Genomic DNA, 27170 nt, shown 5'->3' on the forward strand with positions numbered 1-27170 from the left:
AACGTCGTATTCTTTTCCCCATCGCGAAGCTACCGCTTGTCTCGGACGTGGGCAGGGTTGAGCAATCACCTAATGCGGTAAGCTCTTACACGGGTCACCCTATATGTGCCACGCTCCTCGAGATGGTGTAGTGATTTCGGCCGCAATGATTCGTCATTATGCGAAACTGCCTCGCCGAACCGTCAGATTTTCCTTGTCATTCTTTCTAGTGGATTTGACCACGGCTCACGAGAGCGTAGTTTTATCGTTGCTTCAGGAAATAATCCTTGTGCAATCATAGTTGCAAAACATTGTACAAATTTTAATAAGCATTTATTAATTTTTTATTAAATATACTTGTGATTAATATTGTAAAATTAAACAGAAATTAATTCTATTGATTACACGAAATTGAAAAAGAAGTGAAAGGTAATGACAAAAATCTAAGCATCATTTATTTAAATGGAACGAAAATAGAACGAGTTTATTTATAACTTTCACGTAACTTTGTTTTAATGCTGCGTTTCTATGACTATCCCGTAGGTACATAAATTTATTGCAACTATATTTAAATAATTATTACTAAATACTTATTAATATGACGTGACAATGTCAGTACACTGTACAATGTACTATCGTGTTATATTAGCTTCTATGATTCACAAAATAGTTATAAATTGTGATGCACTATAAAGAATTCAATATAAGCTGCACGTTATTTTAAACATGAAACATATGTGCTAATTATAATACAATTTCTGAATGCATTTACGGTTTTAAATATTACCAACTTGAGAATTTTTAAAAAGATAGAAGCTATGTATTACGTTACAAAAAATCGTTTCTTATGTAATATAAGCATTAAAACTCGAAAATACGAAACGTCGTTATCTAAGTTAGTTTTTATCGCTTAACTTGCCGGAAAGATGCGGTGGGCACGCAACTTCTCCACGTGATTCGGCGCAGTATCATTAAGACAAGTGCTAGTATAGTTCCTTATTATATCTTTATAGCTGTTCACGTGTCTTATGGGATCGCAGTTATTCTCAACGGTAGTTATCTCGCACCCTGTAAAGCACTCTCGCTCTCTTGTTAGGCGAGTTTAAAGTACCGCAGCGTGTAAGGGGAGGAAGGGGATCAGGTTGCGGTATTTTGCAAGGACGCAACAAGCTCTTTGCTCTTCTTGGTCTCACGCTGGTTCACCGATAAAATATTTTGCCTTTGCGAATCTCACGTAGAAATTAAAAACTGGAATTTTCTTTATTACCTTCTAATAACTAAAATTCTTCAAGACATTATTTAATTTAATTCTCTAAACTGGTGTAGAAAATATAATCTCTCCAATTTAAAAAGAGGAAGTACCTCGGGAAGTACAGTTTAATATGTTTTGTAAAATGAGGCAATTTTTAATTAATTAAACACGATATGTAAAATAATAAATTGTAGCTGAGAGTTGAAACTATTGACAAAACTGAATTAATTATGGAAATTTAAATAACTTCTACATTAATTTGAATGATTTTTCGGAAAAAAAACAGCGTTAATAGATGCTATTAAACTATATAATAGGAAAAGCGCATTTTTTTTTTGAAGAATTTGAGATTTTAAGAAATAATAATGTATTTTTATACGAACATTTTATTTAGGAACGTATAATACCGATTCGCTAACCGCGTGGAATAACGGATAGTCGATGGGGATAGACGTCAAAAGCGTGTAGAAGTTGAACATGGGAGTGAATATTTCGCTATATGGGGGTTGGATGGAGAACTCACGAGCGGGCGCATAAAATGGTCGTTGCTTTCGCGGCAAAGTGAATGTCCACGGCCGGGCTGTCCGATATTTATGTAGTGCCATGGCATGCCATGTTTATGGTTTTTGCGCGAACCAGGGTAGGATGCAAAGAACGTCATAAAACAGAGACGTTACCGGAAAATGAACGGTCTATGGCTACCTGAGCGCATAAATTCGACCATGTGACGCGCGCGATGTATTTTTCCCCGCGGTTGACCGACAGACTCTAGACAGAAGCACTATGCGCGCAAAAGCCGCTTCTAAGAAGTATAGACGATCCAATACTCACGTTTTTTATAGTTATATAGTTATATCGATATGATCCTATTCGTATAGGAAAGTCTTACAGAATAACGTGTTATAACGTATGGATTGATGTTTATATTAGACAAATGAAAACTCCCCGTGAATCTCTAACGAAGCTCGTGCTTCTCTGTGTAGTTTTCAAATTCATCCTCTAATGTATCGTCTTCGTCAAGAATGAAATCCCATTAGAATTACAATTGCAAAAGATGCGAGTTGAGAACGTGGGAATATAAATTCGCTAACGTGATAAATTGATCGCTTTTCAAGTAATGACGTTACCAATACATATACATGATCAAATAATTCTTATACTAACGAGGAGAGAGAATAACGGGGCCGGTAGCTCCGAAATGCACAAAATGGGGCGCGTTTTATACGCATGAATGTAAGGGCTATAATTCCACTTCCACCTTACAATGACAAATTCGAAAGCGTTTTATGGTGTAAGTCGAAGAAACGTGGAGTAGCAGATAGAATACAGTCGGGAAATAGTCTCTATTCATGCTACATTATTAAATCAAGCGTTTAAACAGACTATATATATATATATATATATATATATATATATATATATATATATATATATCTTTATGGTTTGACACATACTAGGACCAACTATAAGTAACATATACATAAGTATACATTGATATACGTCAACATCTTAATGAACATTTTGTAATTATTTTTCATATGTATAAGCTATAAACAAAGATATATCAAAATTTAGTTTTTTTTTATGCTTTGTAATTTATCGGTACCACTAAAAAATGCATTAAAAACTGATTATACATGATATACATAACTCAAAATGCAGTATACATAGTTTTGTGATACTCATATACATTGTATTTCGTAATTAATTGTGGTTTGTATACATTATATTAAACATTACATCAAAAAAAGGAAGTTTCTTTTGTATGGTAATTTAATGGGACCGTAAAAATTCTAGTTTACTTCTTTAAACTGTGGATACGTAACGTAAAGAAATTACAAGTGAATTGCATTCCAAGATTTCTCTATGTGCTAAAGATATTCTTAAAATTATTTGTAAAATTCTACAATTCTTCTAAAAATTGTACAAGAAGAAAGTCGTCAAATGTATATTAGGATATTTGAAGAGCTTGTTGTTATAATGGGCTAACCCAAAGTTTGTGAAAACGGAGAAAATGAACTCTAAAGATACATTAAGAAGATAGACTAGATGATAGCATATATTCTAATAGGTACCGGTTATTGGTACACTACAAATCCAAGTGTGTTATTTTTTCTGTCTAAAAATGACATATGAGACAGAAGTTCCTCTTTTATGTGTTTCTTTACATATTAAATTACGTCATTTAATACATTTAATCGTGTTGGATTAATTTTTTGTTTCGTATTTAGATGTATTTTTGACATATAATTTTAGACATAGTATTTGTAGTTATTAGATATGGAGATTAAAATAACACAATGCTCATATATTTATTGTTTTAATATATTTATGAATCCTTGTTTCCAAGCATAGATATAAACATTTGAAACGTTGTCTTCGATAATATTTAATTAGCCTATGAGGAGCTGGTGAATGTTTTAATTTACATAATAAAAATAATATGCCAATAAAACTTATAAATTTTGTTAAAAATTATTTAAAAATAACAGTGTAATCTGCCGGTTCTGCTTTTTGTCGTTACATCGAAGATATCGGACCCCATATTTGACGTTACGTTGATTGATAAAAATGCTTTACTTTTTTATACATGCTATACAAATATATATTTGTAAATCCTAAAAGCTTCTGCAAAGGTATAGAATATATAAAAAAAAGCAAAACATTTTCATCAATCACATAATATCAAATATAGGATCCGACTTCTTTGATGTAACGACGAAAAGCAGATTCGGCAGATTAAACTATGGTTATTAGATAATTTTTAATAAAATGTATAAGATTCATTGGTATATCATTTTTATTATGTAAATTAAATTACAACATCCATCAGCTCTTTGTAGGCTAATTAAATATTATCGAAGACAACGTTTCAAATGATTATTTACGCTAAGAAGATAGAATTCACAAATATAATAAAACAATGAACAAGTAATCATTGTATTATTTTAATCTCCATATCTGAATACTATATACAAATACTACGTTTAAAAGTATATGTGAGAATACATCATAAATACGGATGTAAGAAATTAATTCAAAATTTTCCATCAACGGCGTAACGTCATATATGGGGTCCAATTTCTTCGATGTAATGACAAAAATCAGGACCGGCCAATTAAACTATTACTATTATTAAATCTTGCCAAGATTTATGCGGTTCACATACATGAGCATACAGTTCTCATTATATAAATTAAAGAGTTTATCCTTTGGTCGTAGGCTAGTTAAAAATTTGAAGATAAGATTTTAAAAATTTGCACGAAAAATGTTGACTCCGCAAATTCTTAACTAGCCTACGGACAGACAATAAACGCTTCAGTTTATATAATGAGAACGATACGTTCATGAGACGCATAAATCTTGGTCAAATTTAATAAAAATAATAATTCAATTAGTCGGTCCTGATTTTTGTCACTACATCGAAGAAATTGGATCCTATATATGACGTTATGTCGTTGATGAAAATTTTTGAATTAGTTTCTTACATCCGTATTTATGATATATTCTCACATATACATTTAGACATAGTATTTGTACTATTCAGATATGGAGATTAAAATAATACAATGCTTATATGTTCATTGTTTTATTATGTAAATTAAAGCATTCATTAGCTTCGTAGGCTAATTAAATATTATTGAAGTTAACGATTCAAATGATTATCTACGCTTGGAAGTTAGAATTCACAAATATAATAAAACAATGAACATATAAGCATTGTATTATTTTAATCTCCATATCTGAATAGTACAAATACTATGTCTAAAAGTATATGTGAGAATACATCATAAATACGGATGTAAGAAATTAATTCAAAATTTTCCATCAACGACGTAACGTCATATATGGGGTCCGATTTCTTCGATGTAATGACAAAAATCAGGACCGGCCAATTAAATTATTGCTTTTATTAAATTTGACCGAGATTTATGCGTCTCATGAACGAATCGTTCTCATTATATGAATTGAAGCGTTCATTGTCTATTCGTAGGCTAGTTAAAAATTTGCAGTCAACATTTTTCATGTAAATTTTTAAAATCTTATCTTCAAATTTTTAACTAGCCTACTACCGGATAATGAACTCTTTAATTTATATAATGAGAACAATATGCTCATATGTGTAAACCACATAAATCTTGGCAAGATTTAAAATAGTAATAGTTTAATTGCCCGGTCCTGATTTTTGTTATTCGGAGAAATTGGACCCCATATGACGTTACGTCGTTGATGGAAATTTTTGAATTAATATTCTTGCTTTCGTATTTATGATATATTCTGACATATACTTTTAGACAAAGTATATGTAGTATTTTTAGATATGGAAATTGAAATAATACAATTCTCATATATTCATTATTTTATTATATTTGTAAATTCTAGCTTCCAAGCGCGTAGATAATTCTTTGAAACATTGGGCGCGTTCAGCAGACACAACTGTTGAGTTTGTCTTATTGGTCACGTTCAGCAAACCAAGCCGCTGAGTAGCAGTCGAACGTGATTGGCTCTTACTTTTAGAACCAACCAATCAACACTTTGCGTTGATTAGTTGGTTCTAAAAGTAAGAGCCAATCACGTTCGACTGCTACTGAGCGGCTTGGTCTGCCGAACGCGTCTAATGTTCTCTCTCTTTCTCTGTTAAATTAGGCGGTCCTACTATTTACCATTGCACCGATATAATCAGTTCTCGCATGTAATGATACATCTTAAAGTAAAAGTTTTGATTTATCTGTAGTCTTTTAATATTTCGCGGACAAACATTTTTACGTGTGAATCTCTAAATAATGCACCAAATAAAATATTGCCAGTAATTGACAATACAGATGAAATCAATCAACAAATAGTTTAATTGGGCGGTCCTACTATTTACAAATTGCAATGAGGAAAGTTCTTAAATGTAATGATGACACTGAGAAAAAAATTTTCTGCATTTTAATAAATATTAGTTTGCATACAACTGTTACTCTATTTATTAAAATAAAAAAAATTTTCCTTTTTATTTTAGTATGCTTTTCTCTCAGTAAATACACGTGTACTAATGTAAAAAAGGAAAATTTTCTTTATTTTAGTAAATGGGGTCACAATTGTATGCAAACCAATATTTACTAAAATGCAGAACATTTCTTTTCTCACAATCAGTGTATGTCGTACAGTAAAGGTTTGATTTGGCTGTAATCTGTCAGTATTTCGTGGGCCAACATTTTCGTGTGTTAATTCCTAAATAATGCACCGAGTAGAATATTGCAAGTTCTCAAATAATAACCAAACGTATAGATGAAATTAATTAAGAAATAGTTAAACTGGGCGGTCCTGCTATTTACCATTGCACCGAAGAAATCGGTCCTCGCATGTAACAATACGTCCTAGAGTAAAAGTTTTGATTTGGCTGTAGTTTGCCCGTATTTCGTGGGCCAACATCTTCGTGTGTTAATCCTTAAATAATGCACCGAGTAGAATATTGCAAGTTTTCAAATAATAACCGAACGTATAGATGAAATTAATTAAGAAATAGTTAAACTAGGCGGTTCTGCTATTTACCATTGCACCGAAAAAATCGGTTCTCGCATGTAACAATACGTCCTAAAGTAAAAGTTTTGATTTGGCTGTAGTTTGCCCGTATTTCGTGGGTTAACATTTTCGTGTGTTAATCCTTAAATAATGCACCGAGTAGAATATTGCAAGTTCTCAAATAATAACCGAACGTATAGATGAAATTAATTAAGAAATAGTTAAACTAGGCGGTCCTGCTATTTACCATTGCACCGAAGAAATCGGTCCTCGCATGTAACAATACGTCCTAGAGTAAAAATTTTTATTTGGCTGTAGTTTGCCCGTATTTCGTGGGCCAACATTTTTGTGTGTTAATCCCTAAATAATGCACCGAGTAAAATATTGCAAGTTCTCAGATAATAACCGAACGTATAGATGAAATTAATTAAGAAATAGTTAAACTAGGCGGTCCTGTTATTTACCATTGCACCGAAGAAATCGGTCCTCGCATGTAACAATACGTCCTAGAGTAAAAATTTTAATTTGCCTGTAGTCTGTCCGTATTTCGTGGGCCAATATTTTCGTGTGTTAAACCTTAAATAATGCACCAAGTAAAATATCGCAAGTTCTCGAGCAACTGAACGTACAGATGAAATTAATTGAGAAATATTTAAACTGAGCGGTCCTGCTATTTACCATTGCACCGAGGAAATCGGTCCTTGCATATAACAATACGTCCTAGAGTAAAAATTTTGATTTGGCTGTAGTTTGCCCGTATTTCATGGACCAACATTTTCGTGTGTTATTCCTTAAATAATGCACCGAGTAGATAATTGCAAGTTCTCAAATAATAACCGAACGTACAGATGAAATTAATTAAGAAATAGTTAAATTAGGCGGTCCTGTTTATCATTTTACCGAGGAAATCCGTCCTCGTATGTAACGATACGTCGTAGATTTAGCTGTAAGTTTTTGGTATTTCGCGGTGCATCGCGAAATATAAAAAACTTACAGAGCCAAATCAAAATTTATACTCTACGATCTATCGTTACATGCGAGGACCGATTTCCTCGGTGCAATGATAAATAGCAGGACCGCGCAGTTTAAACATTTCCTAATTAATTTTATCTGTATGTTCGGTTACTTACAATATTTTACTCGGTGCATTATTTAAAGATTGAAACCGAATAAGTAACATTTACTATACCAATCAATAACTAACCTAATTAAGACTTTAATCGACTATACTGGCAACGATTATAATTGTCGTGTCACCTCGTTTCGACCATGGATTCTGCTCCTTCTAAAATTGATGCAATTGAGATGCTTATATTATAAGCATCCTATCTGAATAAATAAATTTAGGATGCTTATAATATATGCATCTAAATTACGTCTATTTTACAAGATCCAGAATTCATAGTCGAAACGGGGTGACGATTTGTCATGACGATTATAATCGTTGCCACGATTATGATCATTGCCATAGTATAGTCGATTAAAGTCTTAATAATTTAAGGATTAACTCGCGAAAATGTTGCATCGCGAAATATCAAGAACTTAGCCAGCCAAATCAAAATTTTTACTCTATATACGACGTATCGTTACATACAAGGACCAATTTCCTCGGTGCAATGGTAAATAGCAGGACCGCCCAGTTTAAATATTTTCTAAATATTTTCTAATTAATTTTATCTGCACGTACGGTTACTTGCAATATTTTATTCGGTGCATTATTTAAGGATTAACTCGCGAAAATATTGCACCGCAAAATACCAAAAACTAACAGCCAAATCAAAATTGTACTCTACGACGTATTGTTACATGTGAGGACTGATTTCCTCGGTGCAATGGTAAATAGCAGGACCGCCCAGTTTAAATATTTCCCATTAATTTCATCTGTACGTACGGTTACTTACCTGCAATATTCTACTCGGTGCATTATTTAAGGTTTAACTCGCGACAATGTTGCACTGCAAAATACCAAAAACTTACAGCCAAATCAAAATGTACACTCTACGACGTATGTAACGATACGTCCTAGAATAAGTTTTGATTTGGCTGTAATCTGTCGGTATTTTGTGGGCCAACATCGTGTGTTAATCCTTAAATAATGCACCGAGTAGAATATTGCAAGTTCTCAAATAATAACCGAACGTATAGATGAAATTAATTAAAAAATAGTTAAACTGGGCGGTCCTGCTATTTATCATTGCACCGATAAATACGCTCCTCGCATGTAACGATACGTCGTGTAACGATACGAGTATAACTTTTGATTTGGCTGTAATCTCTTGGTATCTCGCAGTCCATCATTTTCGCTTTTTAATCCCTAAATTATGTGTTGTATAAAATATTGCTTATGCGAAGTATACGTAAAATTTGTCGAAGAATAATTTAATTGGTCGGTCCTGCTATTATCCATTATATCGTGGAAATTGGTCCTCGCATGTGACGATACGTCTAGTAAAAGTTTCTTTTCAGTTATAATTTTTACTTATGTTTTCATTATTTTCGTGAGTTTTTTCTTAAATAATGCACTAAATATAATATTTGAAAATTTCAAGTAACCGAACATGAAATTATTCGAAAAGTATAACTGGTCTGAGTCCTGCTATTTGCTATTATATCAATGAAATCAGTGAAGAAAACTTTTTTCTGCAATGTATCATCGTAGAAGATTGTATGGAAATCAATTTCTTTACTGTAACAACAAAAAGTAGGACCTCGTAACATTTTAATTATTTAGTTTATTTATTGATGTTAATTATTTAAATTCTAATTTTAATTAAATTGATTAATTTAAATTTATAATTACAACTTTATGAAGCAACGCAGTAACAATGATTTAATTATTTTTAACATAATTTTTAGTAAAAGATAGCGTTTTAGAAAGCACACTGTACATTTAGTAGCTTGATGTATATTTCTTTTTAAATAGTAAAATATTGGTAGATGTTCTTTATTATGAATAAATAATTCATTATGTGCTAAATATACATAAATAAGTATATAAACAGCTTGATTGGACTCTCTAAACATTATGGATTTTATATATAAAAAAGAATACGCTCGAAGAATGATGTTACAAACTTAATTCAGTAAAATTGTTCAGATAAAAAGGTCCCAGTATTTTACATTGCATGTATCTAATTACCGGTACCGGTCCTTATAATTCACAATGGTTAGGAAAGAAACACGGTCCTACTTTGTTACGTTTCATATCTTTGTATAAACTAGTACCGGGCCTGATAAGTTACCCTTCATATAGAAAATTACTGGGTCGGACCCAGCATGTGCCAAAAGTCCTGGTATGTGTTATTGCACCTCCGAAATGGTCCCGACATTATACAAACCATAAAGATATATATATATATATATATATATATATAGGTATTATTTAGTAGTGGTATTTAGGAGTGGTTTAATTCAACAAGGTGAGAAACATTTTTAAAAATATCACAATCATAATTGCAGTATCAGATGGACACTTACTATTCTCTACAGGAAACAGATAATCTCAATGAGATTTCGTTTTCCCATCTTAGGAAAAGTTTACTTGTTTCGTAGCGAACGGAGTAGAGTTAAAGGCGACACGTTCATCGAACTTAGAGACTTTTTCAGAGAAATGGAACAAGTTCGATGCAGCCTAGATCGCGGATAAAGATACACACCTACCGTAATACAAGCTCTATATAGCTTTGCTTTCATCAGTTAAAAGTTTTTACGCTTTTTAGAGAAGAGGACGGACATCTCGGTAGCTTGTATGTTTCTTTCCTCGAATAAGTTATTTATAAAAAAATAAGCACGAACCTATGTGAATAAATATTTTAAATTTTTCTTTTTTTATTTTTTTCTAAAAAACAATTGTTGTTATAAACATTAGTATAGTTATTAAAACCGGTAATCAGACTTAATTAATATAACTTTAATAAAGAAATGTTCTTTTGCCACATTTTATGTGTTAAATAAATGAGTTAAATTATCAGCTGTACAGAAATAATATTGTTTATTATTCAAAGACTGGAATGAGAGAATGGTGAGAAAACGCAGGCCCTTACATGCGTATTTTGCATCTCGGCTTCGTTTCACAGGTTTCTGTAACATCCTGCCTAAATGGCATTTTTGCTCCGTTGGGAAATCAGGGGTTCGATGAAGCGTGTCTCGTATGCCGTCGTTAATTCCATTTGTAGCTATTTGCTTGACTTTCCTCCGGCATCGACGATCGCGGGGTTACGTCCAATATGACGCTAGCCTCTCGCACTTTTTGCATTTTGTGTGTTTATCGTCTCCAGTTTGCCTGCCTCTTCTCGTCTAATAGTTTGATATTTTTGTTGAAGAATCCTCAATCGTGATTTTTATAATAATTTTCAAGAATTTTTTTTACAACGCAGACTTTCCAAAATTTTATATTTTTAAAATTTATAATGAAACTCTCTTTCTTTCATCTCACGATGTTTGTTTTCTAAATGATTTACGAATTTAAGCATTCTTACATTTTATATAATACTTTAAAATAATTATAATAATCTAAATAATAAATAAGAAAAAGAAGTTTCTGCGGAAAATAATATCTATTTCACACTTTTCCTTTTTATTTTTATTACATTCTATCCGAATAACTCAAGTAAATACCCGCTTCTTATCGGAGATAGAAATTCCTCTTGTGAATCTATTGACATATCGATCCCAGGAAATTGTTAGCCGAGTAAAACGATCTGAACTGCGATCTCGTTGCGACCTCCTATCAAGATTTATATAGATCGTCTTGCTGTATTATTTGATCATTGAAAAATTGCAATTTCTCGATTAATAATGATGGAATTTCACGATTTCATGATTTATAAACAGAGTTCTGATTAAGTTAGCCAATAATTTTACTATATTCTTTTATTCATTGATATTAGACTTTTTGCGACAGACAAGTAGCATCATTATATTTATAAGTTATAGCGATACATAATTGTAAAAAAGAATAGGGAGTAAACAATTACCGTGACCGAGACTCAGGTCATACAGAATCGAAGGCAACGACCGGCAATCGCTGCGCCGATTTATTGAATCGAAATGACATTCAAAGCTGTGGAAAAATTTTATTTTCCCGTCCGTTATTTTCCCTGTAAATTGAGCGGCTCCTTGTGCAAATTCATTCTTTTGATAAATGCAGTAGAAACCTCGATCGACGACATCGCACCTCGAGAATTCCATTTTCCACGAGCTCGATGTACGACGATAACCAAATCCCGTGTAACCAGGAAACGGTGATGTTTTCCGATACAAAATATAGTATTTCTACCTCTCACCATCCGCCCGTTTGCTATCCGTGAGCTTTCTCTGGCTCGCAACAGAGTCCAGCGAAGAACGGGCACGGACGATGTGGCGCGCGCAGACGATTAATTATGTCGCCGGCTGTAAACTAATCTTGCGAGACAATGCAGTTGAGTCGCATCTTTGCGTCTTTGATAACAATGCGCATTGAATTCGATACCCGGGGCGACTGTCCTCCGCCCCTGTTCGGCAACCGGCTGGCGGACAATGCCATCATATACCACCCGCGGGTCACGAGGCTCTTACCGTCGCGGAATTTCCTCGATTTCCTTGTTTTATCGAGCTTTGCCACAAGAGTAATGCGATCGCGAGTTCTTCCACAATGTAACGTAACCATGCATCGCAGGTTACATACAAGGCACTCTAAGTATCTTGCACGAAATTTGCGTGAAAGCAACATTAGCAAAGTATAATCTGCTAGATACTTTTTCCAAATTCAAAAATTCTTGTAAAATTAGTGTGCTACAATTCGCTAATAAATACTCTCCCCAGAATATTTTTGGATTTCAGTAAAACTAGTTTTGAAAAGAACTGAAAGAATATTTTATACATAAAACTTTCTAATAAAGTTTCTCTCTTGTTAAAAGTGTTAACAATTATAATACTTACTAGTAAGTAAAATCTTGTTGAATTTATTGATGCCATTACAATAAATTTGACAAGTAATAAAAGTAATATATTTTACAAGTTAATAGAAAAATATGTCATCTTTTTATTTCCACTCAAACTGCGCGTTGATTATTTGTCAGTCTTGAAACACAATTTCGTTGGCGCAGTAAATACAACATATTAGGGGTATTCAAATAAGTTAGAGTTTAACGGTTTGACAGGTTATGTCGGGTTAAAGCCGGGTAAAAAGTTAATTTTTACTCTTTTAACCCAAAGATTAATGTGATAGGTTAATGAGTCACTTATGTATTTTGCATAACCTTAAAGAGTAGCGCGCTTCAAGTTAATTAATTAACTTTTTACTCGACTTTTTAACCTGACATAACCTGTCGAACCGTTAAACTTTAACTTATTTGAATACCCCTACTATAAATCGATAATCGATTTAACTTTTGATGAATAATCTTTTAAATCGATGTGCAGTTTGAGTGTGAAAGTATAAGTATAAAAATTCATATTGTTATAGGCTACGATGAATCAGCCAGACCGAAGATTGCCTTATTCACTTGTTAGAATCTTACGTCGTTCGTCAAAACTTCACTATATATTATTAAATATATATTTATTGCGTACATTTCTTTTCGTACACTATGTCGTAATTTTTCAACGGATCTTGTCCCCGTCTTGTCGCGCCGTGAATAAGACCGATTCATTAAGTCCACCCACGAGAATGGACGTCGGAAAGTTCAACGAAGGACGCGCATTCATTCGGTAATCCGGCGTATGTACCGGCATACCAGCGTATGCCACGTTATTACCTCGGCTATACGAGGCGTGAGTCTTGCGAGATTGAACGCATAAAGCTAATTAACCGGCGATACAACGCCGGGTAATCTGCCGGCAGCACTCGCGCAAGAGATACGCGTTCACCTAACGTATACAGGGTGCCTTGGAAATACCGTCTTTTTTTATATACATTCCTCGACCAATTTAAAACCGATTTTTTTAAGACCATTTAGTCGAATCTCATTTTTAAGATTATTTAATTTTCAATAATAACTTTAGTTTTACGAAAAAAAGACATCAATGAAATCGCTGTTTATTACGTTACTGAAAACAACGGTCTAAATACGTCGTCGTCGTATAATATTGTTTTACAAATTAAAGTATGTTAAATCAATTTTAATACTCGAAAAAGTGTGATTTTATATAACATATATAAAGTATAATAGATATCTATCAACATGTCTATATATTATGTTACATGTTAATTTTGAATTAAAATGTTATTTATATAAAATCTAGTTAAAGAGTGTTATAATTGAAAGATAAAATTATACTAAGGAAAGTTCATCAGTTATATAATTTTCTTTGATTTTAGTTAATCACAACACTATGTTTTTCTTTCTCTGACTTTTTCTTCTTTTTTTTCCTCTTCTGTTTTCTATCTTCTCTTTTGCAAGTGGTATATGGACAATATCTATTTTTCTTAATAAAAAATTAATCTTTATTGACCAAAGAAATTGTGGATAAAAAACTTGATGATTAATTCTTGCTTACCATATATATGATGAGAAAAAGCGGAATATAGAGGACGGAAAAAAATAATAAGATAGAAAGCAATCACCGAGAACTGCTGAATTTTGCAACCGGGCCAGCGCCAATATTTAACTTGATTTGAAAAACTATCGGAGATCACTTAAAGCGCGGCATAATGGATAATATATGAAAAACGGAGATGGAGTTCGATGTAACGAGGGCAAGTGGCAACAGCGGTCATAAATCTCGCCTCTCACGATTGCAAAGTGCTGGGTAGGTATCGACTTTCCTGTTACCTCTGTTATTAATAGATGGCTAGTTCTAAATTATGTCAAATAGCTTTTCATCAAATTTTTTGTCAAATAATTTTAATAAGTATCTCTCTAAAATAAATATGAAAATAGTGTGATAAGTTCACGCGTATTTTCATCATTGTTAAATTCGACGAGTATAAATTAAGTCAATCCCGTTATTTTAGATTTCACTTTTACCATCAACCTCTTTGAATTATAAAACCAATTTTTAGAACTTTCATATACATTGATAGAAACCTTGCTTTACTCCAAATAGTTCTAGTTTCTGCATGGTATTAGAATTTCATCAATTATATACATATAACGAAATTCTGAAAATAATGTACCAAGTTTATAGAAGTCTATTATACATATAAAATCAAATATATGTTTTGGAGGAATTTAATGATATATTTCGTGCAATTTAGCGTCCGCGATAAATCGTTATTAATATCGAGTATCGGAAAAGCAGAGCTGCATTTTCGATATCGCCTAATATTTATATGCCACTTAAATACTAGGAATACCTAAACCCGCAATTTTGCACCAGCTAGCTCCATGAACTTCATGCCCTTTTCGATTACCGAGTCAAAAATAAACGTATTGCTCCGTTAAAATTTTAAATGCGGCGAATATGCGTGCCAAGTATAAATTACGTGGGTGTATGGGTTCAGAATATAGATATGTGAAACAGTCGCGTGTGCAATTTCAACGATCTTGCGCCGAGATAATATAAGAGCAAGTGCAGAATGAATCGCAAGAGGAGAGGAATTAAAACCAACTAAATAACGTCCGGCTTATTCGCAGGCGCAAAAATTATTTGTTTCATTCTTTGTATAAAATAAAATAAATAATTGTTGCGCCTGCGAACAAACCCATTAATTAGTCTGATGTATGAGAAAATTAATACTAAACTCTATATATATGTATAATATTGATATTATATGTATGATAAAATCTTATTATATGTAGAGAGAGAGTTTTAGCATTCTTTTTCTCATACATCATACTAAAATTACTAAAAATTTGATGCATTAATTATATGCGAGGTAAATGAAATTTTTATTTATTTATTTAAACATATTAGTTGGTATATATATAAAATATTGAAAAAGATGTACAACATGCAAATTTAAGTATTAAGATGTTTATGTACCTATATTGAATATCAAAATATTGAAATATCTTTTAGTTTTGTATTGTCAGAATTATTATTTTTCTATATATGCAATTTTTAACGTTTCATGAGCATTGAGCGAGCACCTTTACATGATATGCTGCACTCAAATTATGATAAAAATCTGTGAATCGGCGTTTTCTTTCATCCGAATATTTTTATTACAAATATCAACCATTATTGACTATTCGTGTAAGAGACTTCCTCTGTTTGCCAAAGGATATCGAGATCGAAGCATCGAAGTAGTGGACACACGATGAGTCACGTTAGCATACAACCGCAGTACCGTGTTCTCCATTAGATAGCGTCGTGTTGTCTTAGGCTCGACCTGAATTGGACTCATATCAGACGAATATGACTCATCATAGCGGGTAGACGCGCTATTTTGACGGAAAATATAGTAGCGTCATATATAGCGTAGCTTTTCCTTATAACGTAACAAACACTTAACTTATCTACTACGCGTGAATATCGCGCCTTTGATGAGCACAATGGCTATCTTTGTACATGAAAAGAAGAAAATTATAACTAATTTATAATTAATGAATAAACTAGATTAAATAAAATTATATTTAAATTTATGGTTGGATTTTTAGAGTTAAATGTCACAATTTTAATAAATAATCTTAAACATAAAGAACGTGAAATTGCAGAATATGACGAATGTTTATTTCCATCTTGATTTTCGTGTTGATACGTTGCTCGTTTACTGCAGCAGCTCATTATCAGTTATATTCTGTTTTATTTATTGTCTACTACAAGTAGCAAATTTAATTCGCGTTTTTATTCGCTTTTTCGCACTTATAGTTTCCTTATAATGCTGCGATAATATCACAATTTTCTGTATAATATTTTTCATCAATATTTTCTACATAACACTTCCTTTACCTTTTATCTTTCATGTCAATAGAAATTCGTACAGCTTATGTTACCAATTACGGAAACTTTTTAGGTTCGTCACTGCTAATCTTTTGCAAACAACCAGTTTTATTAGCCAATCTTTAAACTTGTTCATTTTTAACATGCGTTACGAGTTGTTGTAGTTACTTATTAAGTAACAACCAGAGGAGCTACGAAGGTGATTGAAGTCGCGGTAGATCGTAGAAGCGCGCGAAAGAGGGAAAATCGTCTCGAGGGAAGAGCGAAATTCTAATTCTGGATTAGGGTTTATGTTCGGCAATCTCGCGATGGGCTTCGACGTCTATGACGCCAGAGCGCGGCGCGGGGATATCTGGACGACCGTCGTTATCGGAGGTGCTTTCAAATTAAGCGGCCCTTCCACGACGGCCCTTCGTCGTGGCTTTACAACTCTATCCATTCGCAAGCGACCGTGACTATCGCAAACGCAAAACCGATCGACGCGGAGACGTCGTAATTTCGAAACGCAAAATTATGGGCGAAATTATGGCTGCTGAGCGCGTCGTTATTTCGCGACAAGGATGATGTTGGCGAATCGTGTACTGCAAGAAAGCATACGCAAATTAAGCGTGAAAATCTCCGTCGCATTCCTCTTTTCTTTAATACTGAAAAAATAAGGCTCACAAAATGAAACAAAAATAATTTGTAAAATGTGATCGTATTTATTTATATTAGAATTACATTATTTAATTGTTTAATTAATATAATTATCTTCATGTGTACACATTTATCTTGAGCTAGGAATCTTATAACTTATTGTTAAACTTATTTAAAATCATTTAAAATGTGTCTTACAATGATGATATTTATAGAAGTAGAGAAACTTAGAAGCATTAAGAAAATGCAAAGGTAGCAAAAGGTAAAGAATGAAAAATGGGTGTCTTTGCATAAGAACTTTTCATAATTTTAGCTACATTATTTTACAAATAAAAGATATTTTTTACTCATTTTTTTCACTCTATATCTTCATCGTTCTACGTATAATAATATGCATTTACTACCACAATAGCGTAAAACGTAAATTGCAGCATAAAACATAAATAATAACGCGATATTGCCTTTAAATTCCAATTATATTTATGCGCTGGTTATAGAAAAATTTTAGATAAACTTTTACCGACAACGTTCAATGATATTGCCGCGGCGGGTCCATGCCGCTCGTTATAATATTAGACCACAATAATTAATGCCACCACTGGGCGTATATCGATCGTTCATGAGAATTATAATTACTTGAAACTGCGCTGAGCGTCAGTGCTCGTACACAAAATATGTGTATAAGTACACGTCGTGTGTATACACAAAATATGTTGGTGCAGTGTTATATAATTGACGAGCACTGACGCTCAGCGCAGTTCCAAGTAAATAGATATAGAAGATATAATAATCGGTTTTTATGTTTCACGTATAAATTATAAAAATGTTTATGAAAAATTAGAGATCTAGACTTTTATTTTATTTTTAATATTATTTTATAGAATTTTTAAATGTATTTGCTATTTTTTGTATTTCTATATACTCTTACACTTGCTAAATCCTGTACGGTGCGAGGGCAAATTTTAAAAAATAATTTGGCAGTAAGTACGGCCGGCGTATATACATTTGCTGTGGCTCGCAGATGCACGTCAGTTTTTTTTTGTTTACATTTCTTGTTTTATTTTATTTCTGAGTTATAAAATATTTTTCTTTACATAAAACATTTATTCGGATATATTGTATTTTCCGATTACCTAATATTATAGTTAAAAAATAAACTTTATATTATAGAGATAGACAAGAAATGTATATTCGAGTAAATGTTATATGTAAAGAAAAATATTTTGTATAACTTAAAAATAAAATTAAACTAATAATATTTCTTGATTATCTTATACAGGGTTATTTTAAATTATATTACATCATGCACACATATGTATGTATTACCTGATTTACTAATATTATACATATCTGCTTTCTTCCATGTATATGTATATGTATACGCGGAAGAAAGGAAAAGTCGGAAGTCGTCGCGACCCTTACTGGAGGATTTCTGAGGGATACCTTTTATATATATAGATATGGTTAGCAAATACATAAAAAAAACCGCGGCTTACGCATGCACGTCCGCTCTCGTTTCGTAAGACGGAAATACATATGTCAGATGGAATCGAGTGAGAATCTGCAGTCGTCGTCGGTGGGCTCGACGTTGCGTAACAGGCCATTACTGCCGGCAACGGTTGCCTCGTTCGCGTCGTGTCTCGAGCACAGCGGGCGGCGGGCAATTTGCGATACAATTTAAAGAAGACAGCTCCCGTGTAGACCCCCTTTTCTCCCTGTTCCTTCGGCGTGCCACCCCGCCGGTTTCCTCTCACCAGCGCGCGCTTTATATTTCGTGCTTGTAATGGCGAAACTTTTCCTTAACGACCCCGCATCCGCTTGAATTATGCACGGCGCGCCACCGACGACATATTTTTTTCTCCTCTATCTACGTGACCGTGTCCCGATCAGTCGCTTCTCACTCCCGCTGCTTGTTGCTTGAATGCACTATACGGTTAAACGCGTGGGCCCGTTACATTGCAATGTCAGAATATATATAAAGTCGATTTGCGAGATATCATATTGTTATCACTAATGATTCTTACTTTATGCAACACCAGTAGTTGCGCGTAAAGATAAAAAAGGGCTAAATCGAGTATAGCTAATTTATGAAGAAGAATCCAGTACGACGAACAATTATATACCAACATTCATGGTGCAATTCTATGGTAATTGAAAAAAAAAAAAAGATGATTCTCGTACACCAGTCACTTATATACAGTATCCAACGCGGTACGGATGGCTATTCGTCAATGCAAATCCACAAGTTCTCCCCATTCATACAAATTCCACGCACACCATTGCTTCATACCCGCCCGTACGTTTAATGGATGCAGCTCCCCTTGGGGGACTAGAGAAGGGCGGGGGCGAAAGCATCGGCAAAGGAAATGCAGGGAGGGCCGGCTAGTGTGAGCATCGGAAAGCAGAGGATGACTCCAAACGTACGACCCGATAGGGAAATCCAACATACGTCGCATGCCCTACCGCGATATCTATATACTCCCTGCTCTGTATTCTACTGACGATAACGTTCTCCGGGTGTTGTCTCCACTTCCGTGTTTTATTTCATTCCCTAACTTACGCGCTAACTATCGGAAAGATTTCAATTTTCAGATTTGTAAAAAGTTCTGCAAGGGAAATTAATAGACTAGAGACGGAACTGCCGGTTAATAAAATGAACGGTCTAAAATGTTCGAGAAATTAAATATAAACTTAGAAGAAATTTTGGGATTATCCATGATATAATAGTTTATGACATTAAACTTAATTTTTTATTTTTTTATGCCTACATATATACGTGTTAAAATAAACAAATTACGATCCAACCAGGGAAATTTTAGGCACATTTGACATGATGTATTCGCTTTTATGTTCAAGCTTTTTTCGGAATCTTTCGGTCTATCGTGACTCGGCGACCAATTTTATAAAATACGCAAGACGAAAATTAGACTTTTGTTACTGCGCGCGATAAAACGTCAACGTTCGAGGCTCGGTTCGTTTCTTCGGCATTGTACGCCGGACCGGGAATAATATTAAGAAGCGCAATTTCGACGCCGGCGTGGACGGAATTTACGATTCGGCTTTTGTTGCCGGCGGCGCGGACGCCTTTATGCATTTTCGCGGAAGCGACTTTTTACCGAGTCCTTTGGAGACGAAACTAATCGGAAAAGGCTTCCGTGACGCGGAAACTTTTTTTCTCTCAGTCCGATTCCGTTCCCGCGCTGCTTTTCCACTTCTGGAGTAGCGAAATGATTATCCGACGCTTTCTCCTTTTCAAGGAGATCTCACCCACCACTGTGCACCACTCCGCCCTACCTCTTCTTCTATCGCGTTAGTGTATCTACAACTACCACCATTCTATATCTACCAGACTCTATCTCCCGCTCGCCATCTTTTCAAGTCTATGCCCACCAGGCCTTATACATGCCGGCTCCCGTGACATCTTTGATCACGGAACACATCTCTAGAGGTGGCGTTATTCGTGATAGCTGGCGACCATCTAAGATTTGAATGGGGACTCGATGCTTTTGATGTTTCCTGCTTACCAGACCGGCCGCTGACCGTCATCTCCCGTCTCGGAATCTCTTCTGTCAATTCAATGTCGCTTCGGCATATAATCACGCTTCGGAGCACCGGCGGTCTATTAGCCGGGCTGACCTTCGCGAGAAGTCTTTGCGCTTTCTGCTGTCTCCTTTCGTTATCCTTGACGGCCCCTCGGGACCGAGATCGATCAACAACTTCCCCATCGACGAAACATTTTCCATTGAACCAAAATTTGGATATCGAGGAGATGTCTGAGATGAACATCAAACGCATCAATCGATGGCTTTGATAAGACTTGAGGGTTGCACTTTCCTATAGTTAGTGTCTCAACTTATATTAAACGCTACGTACGAATGACGAAGATTCCAACGAAAATGAATACCAAACCGGTGATAAATTTTGAAATTTGCAAGATGGCCACAGTTAGCGTTAAAAGCAAATGTTTTTAGCTATTGTAGCTTTAATCTAGCATTGTTATTTTTTATATTTTAACTTCTGATGAATAACTATTTTTATTCTGATGAAAGATTTTTTTAATTCGATTTTTAATAGAATCTAAAATATTTCTATTTGCATGTGTAAATTTAATGCAAATAAGTTTTATTTTGAAATAAAATCATATACTTATAGTTTTCGAAGTCAATATACATATTTTAATATTTCTTCTTTCTTCTTAGTCGTACACTCTTGACAGAGTGTGGTCGTGGTTATTTTTTTTTAATATTTATTTATATTTTTATTAATAACATTACTGTGAAATATAAAAAATACATATTTTAATGTATATTTTTTATCTTTTTCACAACCTTGCTATTAAAAAAAATAAGAAGCTGGATAACTTTGTGACAAGATATTATTGACATCAATAATGCAACATCATTTCAAAAAGAGAATCTAAATCTCGATACGTTCCACATGTGTTCCGCAACGATTCCCGCGCTCTTATCTCATGTCGTACTCGTCCGTAAAATTGCATGCGACGTTTCAAGACGACACGACGTCGGGACGTGCGCGACGATACTTCGCCGGTGGCCGCGATACTTTTTGGTCTCACTGCGATTCCGGCGTATGCGCGACAGCGAAGCCAGAATTCTTGTCGGATGGCGTCTCAAGGGGATGCAATTCTCGAAACCGGCCAACCACTTCCATTTCCTTTTTCGCGCACGTAACGCTCTTTCCACCGTCAAGTCATTCTTCAGTTGCTCTCTCAATCGATTACTCACTAGCTTGCATCTTCCGTTTTTAGTAAATCAACCCGAAACGTATGTCACATGCTCAGCACTAAATTGGATTGTCTGCAGTTTTAATTACGTTGTCACTCATTTAGCGTGAAAATATAGCATATTCTATGCAGGAGGTGAGTGACACACCGCCATTTGACTCTCATCGCGTTTGTCTGATCCCGGAATTTGATCTAATGTCAGGACCCTGTCCAATGTCAACGCGAGATAAATGAGATACGATAGCCGTAATGCTAAATGTACGATGCAAATAGCGTGCCATGCGGTATATATATATATATATATATATATATATATATATATATATAGGTATTCGACATGTGATTTGTCAGACTTCTTGATTTTATCGCTAACATATGTTGCATTAACAGGTGTTAATTATAATCTTTTAAATTACTAAATTTCAAGCTGAATTAATAATTAAACTCATATGATATATATATACGTATCGTAATAGATTTCTCGATTAAAACTAATTATTTGTCATATCTATATAAATAATATTTTCAATATAAGTTGCCTCTTTAAAGAAGTACGTCATATATCTTCATCATTTATTGGTCCCCTCAAATATCAAAGTAGCAACAATTCAATGTACTTCAAAGTTTATTTTGAACACGCAGAAAAAGTAAAGGTTCGTGTAATCTCTCATCTTTCGATACGTCTTCCGATTTATTACCCAACAGGACCATTACGGCAAAGCGAGAGTTCTCGACGATTTATTGGAACTCTTAACGAAGTTCCGACAGTTAGATGGCTAAGTTACTCGTTAACAGCGGAAGGGCCGTGGTTTCCCGGGGAAACAACCTGCGAAAAATCGCAAACAAACTTTGTAAGACGTCCAATCGCCGGACGGCGACTAATCACTCAAAAGTTATAACGAGAAAGATCCGGCCGTCGGTTATTACGCTAGAAGTGAAGAAAACAACCGGGGGGGGGGGGAGACAGATAACCAAAAAAAGGACAGGAGCTCGCGGTAGTTGTCACGTGGTCAAGCTTTACGAATTTCCGCTAACAAAATCGAGTTACTACTTCGTGAGTACAACTTCAAGATGTCTTCTGCGAGGAATTCAATAATTCTTCCGACAATTCTGACTTTTACCTTTTGTCAGTCTTATCTTTCACAAAAGCGCTAGCTTTCAACTTTTTTCTTATTCTTTCAACTTTGAAACAATAAATAATTCATCAAATGTCAACACAAATATAATATTCTAAAATATTAATTATTTAGATATTATTAATAGTGAATATAAAAATGTTCATACTGTAGTTTGTATGATGTATTTTTTACAATAGCTTTAAGCATTATTAGCGAAGAAATAAATTAATACACATAATTATAAAATTCTATGTACAGATTACATCTCTGATATATTAATTTTCTCAACTTTATGTAATTTTCTACAACAAAGTCTTTACATATTTTATTAAGCCACATTCGACAATCTTTTTTTATATACTTGACTCTTAAGTAGAAAGATTGCATTTGACGGTGCATAGAAGTGCTATTATTTGTATTATCACAGAGAAAGGTTGCAGAGAGGGTAATCCAGACGCCGGGTAGAAGGGAAAGGCATATAAAACGTGGTCGGGAGTCATGGGATCACGGGGCATGATTTCACGGGACGGTGGTTGGGTGAGTGTCATGCTATCGGATGGCAGAGCTATGTGCTTCATGTATCATGTACGGTGAGTTAAGAGGGGTGAGGGGGTGAAGGACGAGAAGACGGGAGTTTGAAAAGGGAACGGAAACAGAGAACGGTGTCTCCGCACAGTGTGACGGAGAGCATTCGATTCGAAAGCAGATGTCGTTTCCGAAACACGCCTCGTGCCCTGCATATTTATCCGCAAGAGGAACACGATGTCCTCCGTGAAGAACGGTAGCGGGAGGGATAAACGATTTTCGGTAGGTCCCGAACGGAGATTCACGATTTGATTGTTCCCGAAGTCAAAGGATGTAGTTGTTGGTGCCCGCGTTTTATTGCTTATTGGTATAGCTTATATAAAATTTACATAACACGATTTATGTGAAAATTAAGTGACGTAATAAAATATTTATACCCCGTGATATATGAAAAGTAAAATGATAAGAAATATATTGGGAGATATACTATTTAACAAAAATATAATTTAAAAAAATAGTGACGCTTAAAAATGAGAGGTAGAAGCAGGGCAGACAAACGCGGTTAACGGAGTCGTATTTAGGGACGCTTGCGTAGACGACTGTGGAAAAAGCGGAACAACGAGTTTATCTGTCCGCGAAAAACTTTGAACTCGGTGCACAGAGGAAATTTTACTCTGCTGATGGTTCGTTAGTAATGCCGGTTTTTCAGATAGAATCGCACTTTGAGAGTGCGGGCCCGCAGCAGAGATTTTTTTGTCAGCCAAGTAGAGTGCAGCGAAACGAGCGTGTCAAAGTTTCCTCCGCGTGCTCTACTCGTATACCTCGCATAATACTCATCCCGCATAAAAGTTAAGTAGTATGGAAACGAATGAATTTACATCGTATCTCGCACAATACTGTTCGTCGCGCAAATTTGACGAATGAAACATTCAACTTTTTCAATACTCATTCCTTAACCCATTATTGTACAAAATATTTATTGTCGTTTTATTGCAATTATGAAATACTGTTTAGACATTCTTATACGAGTAATATTAGTGTTTGACAGATTTATTTATATTTATTTATTTATATCCATCACGAGAGAGAGAAATCAATTCTTTGTGACTAACAAAATAAATTGAGATCGGAATATTTAGTATTATTCTATTGACACACAATTAAAATTAAATATCTAAATCCCTATATATTATCTCTTTCTCTATTTTTAAATTATATTGTGTTATTGACCATTTGCCAACGATTAGAGATATTATAATAAAATGATGATAAAGTAGTTGGTAAAATACAAATTGTTACCAAGTTCTGTGCGTTCCTCGAATATCTTGTTTTTTGATGCAAAAATGTTTGTTCTCGTCGCGTGATAAAAAAAGATTCCCATATGAGTGCCTGAGGCACGAAGTGAAGAGGTTGCAACGAAGTTGTGGCAAAGCCTAGCGCGCATGGCTCTCTCGCGCATCATTCACGCTTCGTGAAACACATATTCACGTCAATCCCAGGCGCCATAGTGCGTATGGTATAGGTCCTGGATTCCCCAGAACTACACTTCTGAGTATGATCTGTGTACAGCTGTGATTACGGCTTCTGTATTGCATTTACCTGTCCATTGCTTCCATACATGCATATTCTACCATATATACATGCAATGCATATTCTCCTACTACCGACGCAATATGTTTCATCAGAGATTCTCGTTTTACGATAACTGCAATTCATTTTTAATGATGCGATGATACGCGTTTCTTTAAACACAAATTGTTGTTTGAATACATTTTCCGAATTAAAAATGAATCCGTTGGACGTGAGATGAGTAAATATATTTGTTTATTTTACTTCAATAAGCTCTCTTCTGTTTTCGCATGTATGAGTTATTTTATATGATTTAAATTTATACTTAATAGTTAATACGTGAAACAATGTTTACATATTTTGACGAGAATATTACTATAGTGTGGATGAGTTACTTTTATATTTTTTTATAATAAATTGATACATCTTGCAATTTATAGGCAGATTTCAACGTATTTTCATGTGCAATGGTTTTCTAAAACATGTATTATTATTATCATATATTTTCAATCTCTACAATGTGACGATATATAGTTTCATCTCGGATAGTTTTATCTCTTTGTTCACAAAATGTCATAATATTACTTTTGGTACAATAATTTGAATTTGTCATCGTGATGTGTAAGCCGAAATTATGGACCCTTTTCACTGAATGCAAACGAGGATCGCCTCGAAAGCGGACCATAAACGATGCAGAACTTCGTTATAGTCATGGAAATCTCACTTGAGAAAGGCTTTCAAATTTTTCTCTGGACCGCCTTTAAGCTCGACGATACTTATGCAAACGCGCCTTGTGAATGTTAGAGAACCGACTGTAAATGGATGCTGCATGAAAAGACTCGTAAACAGGGCAACCCCGATGAAGACAAAAGAATAATGGCGCTCTCTTTTTAATTGTCGTAGACATGATTAATGAACAATTAACTTTTCAATAAAACCTTTTGATATTAAAAACTTTTTTTAAAATTTTGATATTAACAATAACTCGTCGTAACTAATATTATCTATATAGATTCCCTGAAAATTTTTAAAAAGTTTGAAAATATTTTTTTTTCAAAATTCAAAATTGATAATTAGGTATAATATATTCCCTCGATACTTAAAAATTTTGTAACAATTTTATTTACATATTATATTTTTGTCATATATTTAATTAGATGGATGGATATAACAAAATAAAATGATATAACGATAGAATCATAACGAAAAAACTACGCAAGAAAATGAAATATGCTATTTCAGTAAAATCTGATGATTGTGAGTAAAATCCATTAATTCGAGACAAAAGCAAATCTTGCATATTTGACTACTTCTGACAAGTCTCTTTCCATTTTTCCTTATTTTTTTCCAAAACGAAATGTAACACGTTGTGTCTTTCACGAGAATAAGACGGATCTGTCAGCATGTTCGTTACACCGGACGCTCGGCAACGAGCATAAAGCACGAACCTTCCCAAATAAATTGAGCAAACGAAGCGATTCTCTGGCCGAATGTCGGAGAAACGAATAAAGTGGATCGACAAAGCAGGCGAGGAGTAATAAATGAGGTCGGGGTGTGTGAGTCGGGCTGGAAGGTCGGTTAGTTTTACAGTTCGTGTGCTATACGAAAGAGAGTACTCTTTCTCGTCAAACGGAGAACTGACGAAGTCGCTGAGACAAAGCAAACAATTAGACATCGTCACCCTTAATGGAAGAGATGCCGTCTAACGCTCGACGCTATACTATTATCAACCAGTCTATTTTTTCGTACTTTTCGATAAGAAGATCGTTTTTTCCCTAAATGATTGGCGTTTAACAATGTAATAAATTAATGATAGTATGTGTAATATTACTAAAATGAGTGCACATATCCACATATATCAAATGTCTTTTTATTAAGCAATGATGATATCTTGTTCAATACTTTTAATTTTTGGACAAGATACTAAACTTTGATAAGTAAAATCGGCAAATCCGAGATTTGAATTATATATTTTACAAATACAGTTATTATTATATTTAGAGATTAGATTGTAAAATATATAAATCTGAAA

The 27170-nt window shown here is 34.2% G+C and overlaps 1 protein-coding gene across 25 annotated transcripts in view; it reads left to right on the forward strand.

The window, feature by feature from the left end:
- Positions 1 to 27170, forward strand: part of LOC143895616 (CUGBP Elav-like family member 1-A) — a 553022-nt gene that overhangs the window by 365223 nt on the left and 160629 nt on the right. The window contains exon 1 of one of the 25 annotated variants that reach the window (XM_077402912.1): positions 14453 to 14470. The exons of the other annotated variants lie outside the window; for them this stretch is intronic. The gene's annotated coding sequence lies outside the window, so the exon portion shown is untranslated. Of the gene's footprint in view, positions 1 to 14452; positions 14471 to 27170 lie in introns of those variants that run through there. 25 annotated transcript variants of the gene reach the window in all.

The sequence above is a fragment of the Temnothorax americanus genome, unplaced genomic scaffold (genome assembly GCF_048541705.1).
Source record: "Temnothorax americanus isolate GAGA-0224 unplaced genomic scaffold, ASM4854170v1 Scaffold16, whole genome shotgun sequence".
NCBI lineage: Eukaryota > Metazoa > Arthropoda > Insecta > Hymenoptera > Formicidae > Temnothorax > Temnothorax americanus.